Below are 18,257 nucleotides of genomic sequence, written 5' to 3'. Positions count from 1 at the left end.
GCGGTCTGAAGACAAACTTGAAATGATCGGTAGGCAGCTGTGGGAGCTGGATCTTCCTTAATTTCATGCTGCACATAGAGAATGTAGTTGAGCGGTATGAGACCTTCCCGACCGTCAGTGTGCCGTCCCCGGAACGAGTTGCAGTCCGGCGTGTCGGAGACTATAGTCATGATGTCCCCCTTGGTAAAAGACAGGTCTTCACTTGACTTGCCACTGAAATTGTAGCGCGCCACTACTTCCGTACCTGATGGCAATTTTCAGGCTTGAGATCACAGTGGATAATCTTCTCTCAGTGGAGGAGCCGCAGGCATTGAATAAGGGAGTAGGCGAACCTCCTGACGAGATTCAAGCTGAAGACTTGGTACTTGTTGTCCTTGATGAGTTCGTACAGGTTCATGCCCATCAGCTCGAACATGATGCACAGATGATTCCTAAAGTACAAATAGTCGTACATCTGAATGACGTTGTGGTACCCGTCCTTGTCTTTCCTTTTCAAGTGGTCCAGTATCTTCACCTCAATGAGGGCCTGCTGGTGGAACCTCTTCTTGTTGCGGATGATCTTGAGCGCGACATGCTCTTTGGTCTTGTGGTCGTAGGCCCTGATGACTTGGCCAAAGGAGCCCTTTCCGATCACCTCCAAGATTTCGTACCGGTAAGCGATGTGGTCGTGCATCACCTTGATAAAGGAGCCGGTCTCGTCGTCGTATCCGCCATTCTGGCCGACCCCCTCGTCGAACTCGATCTTGCTGGCGTCGAGGCCCAGATACCAGATGTCATGGTACTGGGACGCCTCGGTCCGCTCGTAGTTGTCCAGCCGGGTGCTGTAGTATAGGATGGCCTCAGCGGGTGAGAGGGGTAGCCGCCGTCCGTGCGGGTCGACATTTGGTCCGTCGTTTTTTTAGGACTGCTGCAGCTGAGGCTCTAAGGGAGCACTTCAGGTGAGGCTCAAAAGGAAGTACCTTTGCAAGACAAACAGGACCACCTTTGCAGGCTGCGATGTTCGAAACTGGGTTTGGGCCACTGCGGAAGAGGGGCGCGCAGCGGGAATTTAAGGAGCTACTCCCACACGCACACCCCTGGAAAAGCCGAACGCCAGGCCGGGGGACGCTTGTACCCATTTTTACCGGTGGGTGTCGGCCGGCGTTCTTCCCCGATGCGGACGAGGTGCCGTCACCATCGGGGTTACCGCCGCCGCTCGGGCCAGCGGCATTAGGCTTACGGTAGAGCTCCTGGTACTTGGAGTAATCCAGAAGCCGTCTTTAAGCTCTTCAGGTGTGATGAGTTGCCCTTCCATAAACGCTTGCATAGCGATGGGTTCCGCGGCCTGTGGGAGACCGAGAAATGCCACAATGACGGCGGGTCTCGCAGCGTTCCTCGCCTTCGTTCGCTACACCAGGCGTGAGACGCACGGTGTCGACGCACAATACGCCATGAAGTCCTCAAAAAAGTTCGCACACTCACAAATGTTGGCTCTCCCAGGTCCGGGCGCAATCAAGTATCTTCTGAGGCCAAAATAAGAAACGTCGTGTAAACAATTACGGGTCCAGAGGCCGAAATTCAGAGCCCATGCGAAGCACATCCGCTCTCGTTGGCACTAGTGGCACCCCCAAGTTCGCAAGGAAAGCCCATAAGCTAGCCATGAGTGTACACGAGGACCCCTTTCTCGGATCTTGCCCGGGGCAACCTCTCATCGCGTTCATTGTACCACGTCTCGCATATGCACAGCATTGTGCAGAGAAAGTCATGTCCCTGTGGTCTCCGGCAAATGATGGCTGCTGCGATTTTTGCTGCCTTCGGCGGGCACGTTATGTCTCTGGTTCCTCTCCTCCTTACTGCTTTCTTCATCCGCTCCCGATAGGGCTACGCCGCTAAGGTTTAGATTTTCCGTCGTCATTGCCACCCTCCATGTTTTACACATTTCTACCGCGCGCACAACTCAGCCAAAAGCGGCCACCGCAGTCCCAGAGACACAATTTCTAAATTGGTGCCCAAAATCAGGTCACTTTCCGTCTCCTGGTGCTCGTGGAGCTCGGATGTCCGCCGAACTCCGTGCTTCAAGGACCCCCATGGTACAAGGCCTTCAGAGAGAAAAAAGGGCGACAGCCTCAGCAGAGGGATTTTTAAGCTACACAGAGCTTGAAGGTATCCACAGTAGCCGACTTCCAGGTTTTAACTGCGTCAACAGTATTACATAAAGGGCGCTAATTATTACGTAGGCGCGTAAAGCCCATGTCGGCAATCTTTACTCTGCCTTGCCCTGAACCTTCACCCATTACAATTATGTTGGTTGGTTTCCAGAGGTCGTGCTCAGCGAAATCAAAGGGAAGGTAGACCTTTCGTTCATTGTGCGACAGGAATACCCGATGAAAGCTGAAAACATTGGTGTGTTTCAGCTCCCGCAGAAGCGCAATCTCTCTGCAGGCCGACGTTGAGATACCTGTGCCTTCAACCTCCTTGAACGCATAGTCCCTACTGTCACACCCGTCTTTCTGACGAGCCTTGTACACGTTTCCATAGGTGCCCCGGCCTACCTTTGCACCCTCGAACTCAGATGTCCACCTTTGCCCGCACACTAGGCGGCTTCTCTTATGTACGACCGGCAATTGTGCTTTCGTGGTGTCCCAAAAAGAGGCAATTTTGTTTGATGGTAAGCTTGAAGGGCTCAAGATGGATATAGGTAGATCACTCAGATTAACCAAGTAAACACTGCAATGGTGCACCGGCACCTGTAAGGCAGTACATTATCATTGAAGACATTCTCAGCGCAACACACAGAAACTGACCCAGTCAAAGACAGCAGGGAGTCTCTCACATGGGAAAAGCCGAAGCATTCGTAACTATTAAGCCTAGGCTCGAGAACAACTGTGTGCACTTGGTGACATCACGTGTCGACTGTCACAAACCATTAATGAGGTTATCGGAAGCGCCTAGAAAGCGCAGTCATAGTCCATGGGCCTCCTCCCCATTTTCCAGAACAGCAAAAGAGGTGGCAGCAGCAGGGAAAGCACTTCCCCTCCTACCGCCACAGGCCAGTGTCCAAACTGACCAAACACCAGGCTTCGAAGTAGGGGTGGTGTCAACCTATCAAAGAATAGGTGTCAACCTCTCTGCCTACACGATGGCCTGGCGCCCATGGACCAGAGTGGCGCGTTCGGCCAGTCGGATTATACACCTGGCTGAGTCTCAGGGTGTGAGCTCAGCAGTAGTCTCCTTAAATTGTTTCGTTTTTGTCTCTTCATTAATATCTTTATTTCTGGACACATCCATATCATATGAACCAGATCCGTCTTATTAAAACATAGTTTGCACATATCTGAGAATTGCTTCATGTAGCACTGGCTTGGGGTAGTTGGGTTCGGAAAAGTCCTTGTTTGTAAGTGCCTCCAAGTGCTTTCTTAAATCTTATTTATTGTGCTATCTGCCGATGGGTATTCTAACCCTTTTAGTCGATAGTGCTCAGTAATGTAGCTGACTAGCCTGTCCCTGCTGAGGGCGTACTGAGGGTCAGACAGAGCCTACCCAGAAGGTGAGACATGGGCAAATTTATGAACTCCCTTATTTCCTGAAGCTGGGAATGGGCTGGTGCCCATATTAGCCGGATTTTTCTCTGTCATCTTGACATATTCTTAGTATCCTTTCTGCCTGAGGAGAGACTTTACTATAATTTTTCACCGCTCTATAATGGTCGGCCACGGCCTCTGGCTGAGACGTAATATACTACGCCCTCGTTGTTGTTTCCTTCCTCGAGCTCACGTCGCTCTCCCGTAAATGGCTGGGATTGGCCACGGCCTCCTGCCTCAGCGGTTTCTAGAGAAGACACAATAAAAAGCATGTACGAAAAACGCGTGAACAAACAAAATTAAAACATTTAAACGAAAAGTTGTTTTATGCAACTTAACCCTTCCTACAAGCAATGCAAGCAGCTAAACAACCTCTCCTAGGTTTAAGATAATCCTAGAGTCCTCCAATACTCCAAATGATCATGAAACTTCGCCGAAGTTTGATTCGCTTACAAAAGCGGCCGAGAGGGGCGTTACCGCAGATTTTGGAGAGCGCAGCTGCTTCAAGTGTCTCAACGCGCGACAGCCCCTCAAAAAATGCGCTCCCTACTAGCTCATACGACGCCACCATGTGCGTCAGCGCCAAACGTTTATGTGCAATTAAGCGCTTTACGAGCCGCTATCTATTCACATAAGATGGGACGCAGACGGGCGGTGAATAGGAGCGGTCTCGATGGCGCAACTACGTAGAACAGCAGTTTGTTTAGACTACGTGATTGCTGAGATTGCCAAGCTCTGAAGGAAATATGCATTGAAATAATTCCCTTTTAATTCAGTTTCAAATATCAAATATCGGGAGGAAAGGAGGAAGGCAACTCATGAATTAATAAAATGACGCGCAGGATGAGGAAGCTGGTCCTGCAGAGATGAAAAACTGGCTTTCGGTCACTGTTATGACACCAAACAAACTTGCTTCTTTATCTCCAGATTCTGGCTGGGTTCAAAGTATACAGGGAAAGTATTACCTGGTTTGCTATTTTTTCATTGAAAACACTCTCCGCCAAAAACGGCAACGGATTTCATGGTACCCCAATACAAATATTTTTTTTCACCTCCCAGCGTCCCACACAGACTCTTTGTAATACAAATATTTGATTAGGAATGGGTCGCCCCGAAGCGAGCCGGATCTTCGGAGCCGCTCCTTCCAAAGAGCGGTCCACCTTCTTGAGCTAACCTCTGGAACTACTCCTACGATACGGACCAGCCCTCGCCGAGGACTCCGCCCGGTTCCCACTTTGTATCTCGCCGCAATCAAACGTATACCACTTGCCGATCACCTTCCCCTCGTCGCCGCTCCCCGTCCCCACTTCGACGTTTTACCGGCACTGTTGAGGGAAACTAACTGTCGCAGTTCCGGGGGCAAGAACCGTGCTTGGTTCAAATTGTTATATCATGTTCTTCCCAGGCAGCACCAGCCATCGGCGCAATATTGGGGATTGATTGGGGATTACTGGCCCACAAGTTGGCCCAATGGTGCCAATGAGCTACCAATAATGTGCAGCCGTGCTATAACATAATCATTATTGGCCCAGTGAACTTCACCCATATCCGTTATTGGCATTCAACCGGCTAAACGCGGTCAATAATGCCCATGCATATTGAACAGCTTGCCATTATTCTATACACAATGAGACAACCTGGTTATTATCGGCTAACCAGCTACAATGGTTTGCCAGTATCATCCACACCATGGTATAACCTGGTAAATCGTCCAGTAAATAACAACGGCTTCTCAATATTGAATTTATCTAGGCATACAGTGGTCAATAATGTCCAACCAACTTTGGCGGCTTCCTAATATTGTAATATCTTGTTTTCTACTGGTCGATATTGTCTAATGAGCCTTGATGGCTGGCCAGCATCGCACATATCATGGCATAGCTTGGGCAATAATGTTCTGCCAATATGGTTGTCTTATCAACATTGAATATATATTGGCATGCATTGGTCAATATCGTTCTGCTGTTATATGTTAAAAGGGTGACCTTGGATCCGAAGTGAAATCATTCGGTCGTTTTTGGGGTTGGGCCCTAGCACTGCTTTGCCCATTCTTCTGTTTACTAGAGAGCGACCCCATTCCTTCTCCGGGATTCGTGCCCACAATAAAAGACAATGGTCTCTGGAATTAAATTCTCCCATTCCGGTCCACTTGAGCTCGCTGATACCCAAATATCAATGTTCAATCTGTCCATTTCTCGCTTGACGACATCCAGTTTACCGTGCGTCTTAGATCTTACTTTCCATGTTGCTATGTGATATGTCTCCTTGCAACATTGGACTTTCCGGTCGCTTCTGACACATTCTTAGTATCCTTTCTGCCTGAGGAGAGATGTTGCTATGTGATATGTCTCCTTGCAACATCGGACTTTCCGGTCGCTTATGACATATTCTTAGTATCCTTTCTGCCTGAGGAGAGACACTTGCCTTGACAAAATTGCATATTGATGTTATCGAATTACTTATAATTGTAGTACCCATTGTCCGTACTATTGTCCACCCAAACATGCCTGTCCTCGTACTCGGCGGTGTCGACATAGATCCCGTCCTGTCGTTAATATATCTTCTGTTGCCATCCCGCCCTTTTCTTCTTTCTTTCCTGCTGATGCTCTGGATCCATGTTTCGTGGCAGCGGGGGGATTTTTATTCGCTTCTTGATTTCCATCTGGACATACGTCTTCTGGTAACTTTGGCTCTCATATCGAATATCTAGTTTTACCAGTAGGCTTCTTCGCGTCCGGTTCTTTGCCAGTCTTTCGCAAATGGAGATTTGATTGGCCTCTATTACCTCTTCCAGCACATTGTGCGCCCCCAGCTTCATTAGCTGGTTCGTAGATGTACTGATGGGGATACCAAGGGCTGGTTTTATGCTCTTCCTGACTATTGCTTCAACCTTAGGCTGCTCGCTGTTCGCAAGGTGTAAGTAGGGACAGCGTAGGCGATATTGCTGATGACAAAGGAGTGTACAAGTCTTAGGAGCTTTGCTTCTTTCGTTCGAGACTTTCGATTTGTGATACGTCTAATTAGACTCATCATTTCTTGAGCGCAGCTTTTGAGTTAGCAGCTTTTTTGCGATGACCTTTTGCTGCAGCCACATGCACAGGATCCTAACCTTCTCCACTCTACGAATGAGAAATCCGCCGGCCTTTAGTTCGATTCTGGTTTGCTCTTTGTCCATTCTGCTGCGTGATGGCTGGTACAGAAGCATCTCAGACTTTTCGGAAGAGCATTTCAGGTCTCTAGGGGTTACGTATTCTTCAACAGTTTTCACAGATACATGAAGGATGTCTTCGATTTGTCTATCACTGCCTCCCGGTGTCCAGAGTGTGATGTCGTCTGCATATAGGCTGTGGTTTAGCCCCTCAATGTCTTCTAGCTTCGTTGGATCTTGATGAATGCAACATTGAAGAGAAGGCATAAGAGTACTGAGTGCTGGGGTGTTCCTCTGCTGCCCACTGTAAATTTGTCCGACTTGTGTTCTCCAATTTGGATCGTTGCTTCTCGCATTGAGAGAACGCCCCTTACGTAGTTATATGTTTGTTCACCTACGTCGAGATCTTGTAGGTTTTCAAGTATTGCTTTGTGTTTGATGTTATCGAAGGCCTTCGCGAAGTCCAGGCCCAAAATAACTCGCGTGTCTTCAGTATGTGCTTGAATGATCTGGTGTTGGATAAATATCCTGGGTTGACAGATTAGGTCTGAAGCCAATCATAGAGTTTGGGTAGAGTCCGGTGTGTTCCATGTATCTGTTCAGTCTTGTCAGGATGACTTTCCACGAGTTTCCCCACACACTACGCCAAGAAAACTGGTCTTAGATTTTGAATCTGTAGCTTTTTGCAAGAATTGGGGATCATGACGACCTGCACTGTTTTCTATATGGTCGGAAGTCGTCCTAGTTGCCAACAATCTTGTATGTATCTTGCGAGGGCAGCGACTGTGTCGTCATCCAGATTTCACAACATTTTGTTGCTCACTACATATGGGAGACCAAGGGCTGTGGCCCATATGGCCCCTGAGCTGAGAGTTTTAATGCGAGACAATAGAGCCCTGACTACTGTTTCTCCTATTTGTCTATCCAGGTCCAGGTTTGAAGATCTGTGGTAGGTATTCCCGCATAGCATGCCTGTAATTCTTCGAGAATCTCCCATCGTAGGAATGGACAATATTTTGAATTGTTTGCTTCAGCGATAACTTACAGCTTTCCGGCTTCAAGAGGTAGCGTAGTAGCTGCCATGTTGTGGCCAGTCCTATGGATCGTTTTCATCCTATTGCATGTAGATTGGCAATTTTTTCGACATAGCTAAGTGCATATTCTTCTACCTTTTTGTTGAGCCGATCCTGTGAGCAGTTCAGGGTCCTGTACCATTTCGGTTGCTTTAGCTTCTTCTCCAATTCATTTTTGGCTTGCCGTAACTGCAGAAGACTGCTGTCTACTTCCACCAGATGTGCTCATTTGGGCACCTCTATGGTGTCTTCTTTAACATTTGCGCGAAGCGCTGCTGTCAACTCTTCTATATTTGTGATTTCAGTGCTTTCTATTTGGCTTCTGATTTCCCGGAAGGTTTCCTACTCCACAATTGTAGCCTTCTTACTTTTAGTTCTTCGCAGTCCTTCTTCCACCAGAGCTTCGATGATGTAATGGTTACTGCCAAAGTTCTCAGTGTTACACCAAGTGGCGTCTTTTACATGGATAGGAAAGGGGAAATCCGGAGAAGTGGCTTCTCTCATGCAGTTTCCGCGTAGTGTTAGATTCCGTGGATCCGTTAACAGCGTTAGCCCTGCCTGTTGCGCGTCTTTTTAGAGGATCCGATCCTTTATATCTTCTCGCGTCTTGCCCCGCGCTAGGTGTGGAGAGTTAAAGTCGCCTACAACGATCAGAACTTGATTCAGAGGCTTTTGGAATAGTGTGCCGAACTTGTCCTTTCTCTGCCACGGAGTGTTGTATACATTCACGATGCTTCCATGTTAGGGTGCAGAGAGTCATTTTCGTTGTTCAGTCCCAGCATGGAGAGCTCGAGCGCTAACTGCAGCGCTCGTTGGTCTTCGAGACCCCCACTGCTGCGCTCCATCTCGGGAAACAGACTAGCAGGAATCACAGGGTGGTGGCCCTTGCAGGTCGTAAAAAACTGACAAAACGTGTATAGTGGTGTTGTATCAAAAGAATATAAAATAATATTTACTGTCTTCTTGTTTGATACGAGTTTGACAAGGACATGTTCGTTGTTTTTAACCTCCGTGTCTTGCCTAATTGCTGTTATGTTTCTCCTTATTAGTAGCCACAGGGAGTTTCTCCCCTTCCGTACAGAAAGCTCTATATGCCATTAGATTTGCCTGTATGCATACTTCTTGCAACGCATTTGCTTCCGGATTGTCCTTTTCACTAAGGAGTTGCTGCAGAAGCGGCCATCTTCACTGCCAAATAGTGTGCCTGTTATTTTTGATGGCAATGATATGCTATATATCTGTGTTTTGGCGTCCTTTCAGCATCCAGCGCGGCGAAGTGCGCATCTATCTTATTGAACTTGATAGTGAACGAATTTAGTGGCACCCTAATTGCCGCAAATTCTGCAGCTATCTCCTTAAACAAGACATCGAGTTTCTGCCCTAGCTTCCGGTCAATAATTCTACTGACCTCCTGTATTGTTATGTTTTGATCCTTCGAATCTTCCGCGTTCCTCCTCACTGGAGGCGGGGCATGCACTTCTATCCTGCTTTGCTATAGCGTTCGTGGTAACCTGCGTTCCGGCGGCGCTCAGTTTCTCTGCTTTAGCGTTCGATCTAACCTGGGTACCAAATCCGCTCTGTATTTTTTTGATGCAAGAAACAAAATGGCAGGTGATGCCAACAATTCTTCCTTTGCTGATGTCTGGGTAACTCGACCAGTCCGCCGCTTGCCCCTTGTCCACTGTTGCCCCGCGTTTGGCACAACCCCGTCACGTGGCTGATGGATGGCAACGCGTGTCAGCGGTAGCATGGGATTTTATGCCAAGTATACGCAAACTTCAGGCCCTGACCACAGTTTTGCCCCAGTAGGCGAGTAGTAATATATATCTGCCATCTGATTTCTGGTGCCTTGCAAGCCCATGGTACCTTGCAGCACCATTTCCCGCCTGAACCCACGATCTAACGGCTTGAGATTGCCCAAGTTGACCTCAACATTTCTGGACCGTTTCCTCTCTGGCTCATGGCATGATGGGTGACCACCACTGGCTATGCCGAGCTGACACCGGTGCCAGGGAACAGGAGCCTGCAGGATGATTTACGGCTCCTTGATTGGGTCCTAGATCGTGTGCGACCTCCGGATCGGTTCCTAGAACTCGACCGGGCCATGGATTGATTCCTCCTTTCCCCGAAACTGGATCTTGATCACGATCCTCTCCTCTCGTCTCAGAAAAGAGCTCAAGTCAGAACGGCTGCTGCTGCGTCCCCGTGCATCCAAAAACTGTCACTAATCTATCACAAATCGATCGAGTAAACTTGCTCCTATTATGGCTCGATTCTTACCGGCAAAAGCATCGACCAATAAGCGCCGGCTGATCGACAGGTTTGTGACAGTTTTTAGCGTGAGCTACACTAACTACGTAAGTTGGAAGGAGTTTCGCGTTTCCTCTGCGCTGACCAAGCTGCGCATGCGCTACAGTCACGCTACGTCACAGGGACACAGCTGTCGCCGCACCCGGACACCGGAAGAAAAACTTGAAAGTGGCTTAGCTGTAGTTAAACCTAGAAGATTCTGAAAGAGAGAGAGGCGCGCGCGCATCCAGACACCCTAACAGGCGGTGTCATCTTCCATTGGAGACACTTCGCCTCTCTTTGCTTTCGCAATCTCCTAATTGTCTGACAAAAGTACATGTTGAGGCTACATACTTCATCTCCACAAGCTTTAACGTGATTAACGTAGTGGAAACATTGCAACAAAACACGTTTTGAAGCAAAAGGTTCACTATGCTAAGTAGAGCCGGTGTTTGTGTGGGCTTCAGTTACACCTTCAAGGAGGAGGAAGACAAACTTACTATGCAGTTCAGGTGTCCACAGAAACATGACAAATACTGTGCCTTTCCTATAATGTACACACAACATCAACCTGGAGTAGGCAGCGCTGTGGCACGTTGAGTAAATCACGTACCGTGGCACACTCTTCGTTGCGAAACGTACGATTACTGATTCGGTATTGCTCATACGTCTAGTGCTGAGAATCTCTATGTCGGTCATGTTGAAAGCGTCCTTCGAATTCCTCCCGACTGTGGTCTAACGGAACGCCGTTGATGACCCCTTTTCCACAGTTCTCCGGAGCCGTGATAAACGATGACTCCTCGACCTTAAATTCTTCGATCAGCAAATAGCGGTCTCCTCTTTTCTTACTGGGTGAGCTAACCAGAATGGTGTCTTGCTTCTCATTATTGAAAATGGTGTCCACCTGCATTTCTTCAGCGCTGAGCACAGCGGCCTTTCATATGGCCTCGTGAATCTGCTCTCCTCTAAGGAGCCTGAAATGTAGTCCACCTTTCTGGCGAGCAATGATTTTATGGTCTTCCGCAGGCAAACACAGCTTTTGTGATATCACCGGGCGTTCTGCCTTCTTAATCCCGACTCCAAAAGCCATTTTGGTCTCCTCGCTGCCAGCCCCACTTCCATCTTGGCTTCCTTGGTTGTCTCTGCTGAGGTGCTTATTTTCTCGCTTTCTGGGGGCTCGCGCCCATTCCTGCGGCGGTCCTAGCTCTTCCGGCGAGATGGCTCGCCATCCACTTCCATGATAATCATCCCAGTTCGGAGGCACCGCCGAGCGGGGGTTCAAGCGACCGCAGTCGTCCAATATTGTGACTTCCGGGGACGGCGTTATGGTTACCAAAATACTTTGTTGGCCGAGTTGGTACTTACTCATTATTAATTTCAACAGCGCGAATAAGAAGACAAAGGAAAGGATAAAAGAAAGCCACAGAACGAGCGCTGTTCAGTGCCCGGCGAACTTCAGGAGGACACTCGGGACGGACAATCGTATTGCATGCATATAAAATCATATCTTTCATGTGGGTAGGTGCGACTTTTGCTGCGATCCCTCCTACAGTAGAGAGCACCCACAAGAAGGCGTCCATCCCAGTCTCGACGTTCGAAGCAGGTCAGCAGATTATCATATTTAGGCAGTTGCACACCGTCACAGAGATGAAGAACAGGTTCATGGTGGGCGGTGTCCACACAGCTCCGGGGCAGCCATCCGGGTGGGTCAATGCGGCCATCAAGTTCGCAAGGCTGAAGCTGATAAAACTTCATTTACAATAAGTGGGAGGAATAGGGGAAGTCAGCTAGCGTTCCGCAGGCCGTGGAGACTTTTGGAAACGCCGGCCCATTCGACGGCTTTGAACTGAATGCCAGGGTCACCGCTGGACCTTAGCTCGTCCCAAGCTTCTTTAGAGGGATCATGCAAGAGTTTTGAGAGAGGCTTATGGGCTTTGCACGCCCAGATCATATGCTCGAAGTTGTCTTTATCACCGCAAAACCGGCAGAAAGAATGAATTTTGATATGTAGTTTAGATTGGGGAGGATCCCCGTCTGTAGCTGTCTCCATATTGCTTGTTGTCTGGTCAGTTTTAGGGGGTGGTGGGAGTGTTCTCATTGCTTTGGAATGTGCAGTGAGTTCGTGGTATGATACGGCTGAATCACCGAATGGTTTTGGTTCCTGATTTTGCGCCGCCGCTCGGCCCGCTAATTCTCGAGCGTATTGGTGGGCAGCGTCATTTCCCAGATTCCGCGCATTCTGGAAAAGCTAGCTTCTCCAGAATGGAAGCGTCATATGAGGAGTTTCTATAGTACTGGTTCAGTGCCTCTTTTTCCAGATGCACCACACACATTTTTTTCCTTCACCGCCACCTGGGCGGGCAGCAGTAGGTCCAGGTTGGCTGCTTCCAGTTTGGGTGTCCTGGAACCATCCTCGGTGTGCCTCCTCTTGCAAAGCAGGGCCTCCCCATCCTCTGAATGCCTCTTCATCATTCCCACAGACACCTCCGTGCTGAGCTTGGCATCCCAATCCGAACTGTTGCTGCTTGCTCCATCCTTAGACACCTGTGAGGCTATGCTGCTGAGCTTGGATCCGTTGGATGGGCCTCCCGCTTCTGCAGTGGATCCGCACACACAACGACCGGAGACTGAGATGACGGCACCACCTCAGCCATAGGCGTGTCCGCCAGGCCAGCTTCCCGGCTGAAGCAGAGCACCACTGCTGTGCTCAGGCATGCGGCTGGCTTTGGCCTGATTTTCTTGTACTTGCACCCCGCCTCAGCCGAGAGTGCGGCCGCATTGCTGCTGCTGCTGCTTGCAGGGTCCTGGGTGCCAAGCTGCAGGCTCTGCATGGTGGGGACAAATATGATGTTGTTTGCTGGCGGGGCAGAGGTGTGCAACGTGGGTTCCGCAGGCTCCTCCTTCAATCTCAGCACCACGTCTCCGTCACAGGAGACCAGGGACGGCAAGGCCTGGTCCCGTTTGCCCTGAGGTGTCGCGGCCAATACCCTCCGGTGCTGCTGCTGCTGCTGGGAGCGGCCCTCAACTGGTGTGCTGCACTGCGAAGACTGTGCCGAGTGCGAGTGTTGCTCGGTGAGCTTGCGCTTCTGGTCACCCAGGCTCTTTTTCTCCTGTAATTTGCGCTGCAACTGCTGCTGTGCTTCTCGCCGCTTACCCTGGCCCCGAGGTGTGCTACTGGCTTGACTGGCTTTGTCATTGCCCAGTGCCTTGGCTCAGAGCACAGTCACGGCAGCCACAGAGCGGGCGTCGACAAATGTGCTGTTCACCAGATAACGCGCCAGGTGGGACACGGTAGGGAACTTGTTTGGCAGCACCTTCTCGGCCCATTCACTAACGAGCAGACAGGAGGCCTGGCTAAGTTCTTCCTCCGAGCCATACCGAGGACGCTCTTTGGCCAACGAGTCATCAGTTGCCGAAAGCACGTTTGGTAGAATTGGCGACTTCATTTCTGACTTCTTGCGAAGCCCGCTATAGCAGTACCTAGAATTGCCTCTTTTGCCAAGTCTCACTGATGGGAAAGCGTGTTTCATCACCTGCCAAAGTCAGCCGCACAAAGTGGTTAAATCTTGCTCTTTTCAAAGAAACTCCTGCATTCCTCGTACACTTGCTTAGGCAGTGATACCTTCGGGTCTTCTTCAAGGTGACTCTGGATCCAAGTGTAAGTCTGTGCCACCTCTGCATCTGCCTTCTTGTCCGACAGATTGCCCGAAAATTTCTGTTTAAGAGGATCTGCTCAATGCGGTCCCAGTGGGAAGCTGGAGATAAATAGAATGTCGGACAGCTGGTGAACATCCTCAATGAGAGCTGCTATCTTTTTCCTTGCTTCCTCACTGATTGACTGCTCGATGTGGCTCTTCATCCAGTTGTTCCGGAGCAGCTTCGTTGTTTTGGTGTCCAGCGTTCCAAAAAACATGCCCATGTTCTCAGTTCCAGGCACATTTTCTTTAAAATCAATCCCGTTACACAAATGACTACTAACGACAATAGCACAGTCCGCAGCTGCCACCTCAGGCAGCTCTACTTTCACACAACAGCAGACGTCCGATTTGACCGAGTTTTTTGCCTTCTTCAACGCCTTCGTTTTTGCAGGATCCATAATTTAGGTTAAGCTTCACAGCTGGGATTAACATTACCTTGATATCCCTCTCGAGAGGAGATTCTTTCATTTCACAGTATTTGTGAGGCGGGTTTGGAGACTACCTCTAGCAAAGTTACTGATTGCCAGTTTGGAGTCGGTTACTATTGTTGCTGCTTTAGTAAAAGCGATGGCCGCGGCGATGGCGGCCTCCTCCGCCACTAGGGGTCTCGATGTGGAAAGTCTCCGCCATAACGAGTCTCGCTGGGTTAGTGTTGGGCTGTGTGACTTCAGATATCGAATATTTGTTAGGGTCTCCCTCGTCTTTTGTGGCATCGACGTAGATGACATCCTGTAGCCGGCTCAAGGTTTTGAGAAGGCTCTTAGCTCGTGCTGTTCTTCGGCTTTGATAGGTGTGGGGGTTCATGTTCCGAGGAAGATGTTTGATGGTGATCCTCTTTCGGATATCGTGTTGAATAGTTTGATTGTCGTGTAGGGGTTCGCACTCAATACCTAATCTTTCAAATATTGTCCTTCTGGCGGGCGTGCCGGATAGGCGCCTTATTTGGGCAGTTCGTTGTGCTTCTTTGAGTCCTTCGTAGGTATTGTGGACCCCGAGTTTGAGAAGCTCTTCGTTGGGCGTCGAGAGCACCAGGCCCATTGCTGTTTTGTAAGCCATTCTAATGATGGCGTCGATTCTCTCAACTTCGCTTCGTTGAAGTTTTAAGTACGGGAGGGAGTATTGTGGACCCCGAGTTTGAGAAGCTCTTCGTTGGGCGTTGAGAGCACCAGGCCCATTGCTGTTTTGTAAGCCATTCTAATGATGGCGTCGATTCTCTCACCTTCGCTTCGTTGAAGTTTTAAGTACGGGAGGGAGGAGGGAGTTAGTAATCCTGCTTATGATGAAGGCTTCTATGAGTTAGAAGAGGTCGTGTTCTTTCATCTTATTCATGCCTTATTCTTATTCACGTCTACGCAATTTTCATCTAGGGCACCTTTGAACCCTTCGCCTTCAAGTGCATCCTTTGTTATCGCTTGGGATTTAAACTTCGACAGCTGCTCAAAGAAGGAAACCTTTCTTTTCAATTCATGTTCCTGTGTGAGTATCTCATTGATACGGCCAATGCGTGAAAGACGACTCGAATTCCGAGTGAGCATCTTGAATCTGCTTTTTGAGATCATTTTTTAAGGCCTCCGCCTGGAGGTATTCGCCCCAAACCTGCAGAACGGTGGTTCTCAAGTCCGCATTCGAGTCAAATCCGTCTGCATTCGCAGCCATATCAAATAGCAACTGCGAATCATTTCCGGCGTCGACGTAGATATGGCACCTTCAGATATCGGCGTCCTTCAGCGTCGCAGTTTCATGCAGGTTTCTATTATTCTTTGTATTTGTCTGGTTGTTTGGTGAACCACCCATTTCAGTTTGTTGATTGCTGGCGCGTTTCCAGAGTTTGTAGCCTGAGACCCAGGATCTTGATCTTGAACCTCTGTTACTTCCACACCCTGTATTATGACTGTCATCAAGGGCGCATTTATTTACCTTTTTGAAACACTATAAGCTCCTATTTTTCAGGGGAGCATTCTGGGCCCGCTCTCCTGTCCTCTTCATCGATGACGTCTGCAGCTGCTTGAAGAGCGGCCTCGATTTCACCATGAGAGCTCTTAGTTGCCCACACGGTAATATGATCCACGTAGAGGCTTTGCTGTACTCCTGGTATTTTGACGAGTCTGTCCGGAATCTTGATTAATGCCATATTCTAGAGGAACGGAGAGAGAACAGCCCCCTGAGGGGTGCCTCTGTTTCCCAGCTTGATCGAGTCGGATTTAAAATTGCCCACGTGCAATTCCACCGAGCGCTCACTCAGAAATGCCTTGATGTAGTTGTAAGCCTTTCGTCCAGGGTTAATTTCGTTTAGGTGCTCTAGTATAGAATAATGGGAGACATTGTGAAATGCTTTCTTTAGGTCGATAGCCAGTATAGCCTGTGAATTTACCTTTTTAGATCTATTAATTATCTCATGTGAAAGTTGAAGCATGACATCCTGTGTCGAAAGTCTTCCTTTGAAGCCCTCCATTGTGTGTGATAAAAGGGAGTATTCAGCATAGTCCTGCAGTCTATTAAGCACAATATGCTACATTAGCTTACCTAAGCACGAGGTAAGCAAGATTGGTCTTAAGTTATTGAGGTTTATCATGTTGTTGGGTTTTGGAATAAAAATCATCTTGGCCTGCTTACAGCATTGGGGTATGCTACCACTCTCCCAGCATTCATTGAAGTAAACCGTGAGCGCTGTGACTGAATTTAGATCTAGGTTCCTCAGAATCCTATTATTGAATTTATCTGGTTCAGGCGCAGATTTTATCTTGAGTTGAGACAGTGCGGCCGAGATCTCTGCGTCCGAGAAAGGCTTGTCAAGATTTGGGTAGTCGCGTCCCGTGTAGTCCGGGTACAAATCTCCATCTTTGCTGTAGTTTACATATTTATCTTGTAGTGACAATAACAATTGTTCACCGCTTCCGGGATATGCATGGATGACTGGTCTATAGCGTTTCTTTGGCTGTCTTGGACTGGGCTGGATCAAGAAGGTGGCGGAGAAGGTTCCATGTGTTCTTGCTTCCAAGCTGCCCGTTAAGTTCGTCGCATACCTGATACCAGTTCTAGCGTGTAAGGTTAATGGCGTGTTCTTCAATTTCCTTCTCAAGCCGTGCAATGCGTAACCTGAGCTTCCGATTAATTCTCTGCTTTTTCCATTTCTTGAGCGCGTGTCTGGCTTCCCACATGTGCGCTAGCCTGGAGTCTATGACGGTTTCCTCCTCGTCCATTTCTATGCTACTGGTGTGCTTAAGGGCGTCTACGCATATATCCTTGACCCACGTCTCCAAGTCCGAGATTCTGCACGGCGCATTACTGTCCTTGTCTTTCATGAATTTATCCTAGTTGGTGTGCTTACGGTAGTTCCATGCCCCTCTTCATAATTGTAACACAGCGCGAACAACGGTAGACAAGAACGAGAAACACACGGGACGAGCGCTGTCCCGAGTCTTTCTCGTTCTTGTCTACCATTGTTCGCGCTGTTTAACAATTATCAACGTCTACCAACTTGCCCAATTGAACATACTGCCATGCCCTCGTATTACGTGAGTTGGTCTGTATTGTAATGGCGAGAATGTAGTGGTCGCTGTTAAGGTCTTCCACAGTATTGAGCCATGTGGGATTGCTTACGTTTTGAGCTAGTGACAGATCAGGATTAGTGTCACTTGATATACTGTTGCCGGTTCTCGTGGGTTTGGTAGTATCATTCAGTAGCGTAATGCCCAGTTCCTGAATCTTCCCTAATATTGCTATGCCTTTACCCCAACTATAATAAGCTGATTCCTTCTGGCCTTTCTCACAATTTCGTTAGAGGACGTATGTTCTTCGCTGTCCCTTCTCGGCGAGAATGATATCAACAAGCGTATAATCTAGGTTTACGTCCTTAATTTCATGCTGCACATAGCTGATGTACCTTTTGACCAGTAAGGTCTTTGCTGGATATCTGCGGCTGGTTCGCAGTTGCGTAACGGTAACATAGCCTGAAAGAGTAGCCACTCTAGAGGGTTCTTGTAGTGCAATAATGTCTGGTTTGACAGTGGTGTTCTGTATGTGGATCTGTAGGTTGGCCTTGCGTGCGTACTCCCTACAGTTTCACTGCCAGACTGTAATTATTTTCCGTTTGGCGAAATCCATGTTTTACTTTGGCTTGTCCCCTCCGCCTCGGATGGAGATACAGTAATTTGCTGCTGCCCCATCACGCCACGCAGTACCGATCCTAAGTGCTTAATCTGCTGGTCTGTGCTCTCATGCGCAATCTTAAGTTCTCGCAAAATCTGGGTGGCCTTCTGCTGCCAACGCCCGAGGACAGCAATGGAGTTTGCAAGTTCTGACATTTTGCCATTTAAGAATATGTCAAAATTGACAGAGAGATCCGGAGCTGGTACGTAGGTTTTGACGGGGTACGCCTTTCCGTTGCGGGTAAAGGCCACTACTTTCCTATAGGCTTCTCCACGAGCCCTGTTCGGGGTGTTGATAGTAATTGTTGGTTGACTGGGTGTCGCTGGCAAATATCTTCTTC

The 18,257-nt window shown here is 48.7% G+C and overlaps 2 pseudogenes; both read right to left on the bottom strand.

The window, feature by feature from the left end:
• Positions 1-232: 232 nt before the first annotated feature.
• On the bottom strand, positions 233-11,791 carry LOC146172454 (dual specificity tyrosine-phosphorylation-regulated kinase 4-like; annotated as a pseudogene).
• Positions 11,792-12,286: 495 nt separating this feature from the next.
• LOC146172453 (uncharacterized) lies at positions 12,287-14,166 on the bottom strand (annotated as a pseudogene).
• Positions 14,167-18,257: the final 4,091 nt, after the last annotated feature.

This window comes from Amblyomma maculatum, unplaced genomic scaffold, assembly GCF_055883805.1.
Source record: "Amblyomma maculatum isolate TAMU_Amacu unplaced genomic scaffold, ASM5588380v1 scaffold_13, whole genome shotgun sequence".
Lineage (NCBI taxonomy): Eukaryota > Metazoa > Arthropoda > Arachnida > Ixodida > Ixodidae > Amblyomma > Amblyomma maculatum.
The sequence above is the reverse complement of the archived record's forward strand: the minus strand, read 5'-3'. Positions and strand labels throughout refer to the sequence as shown.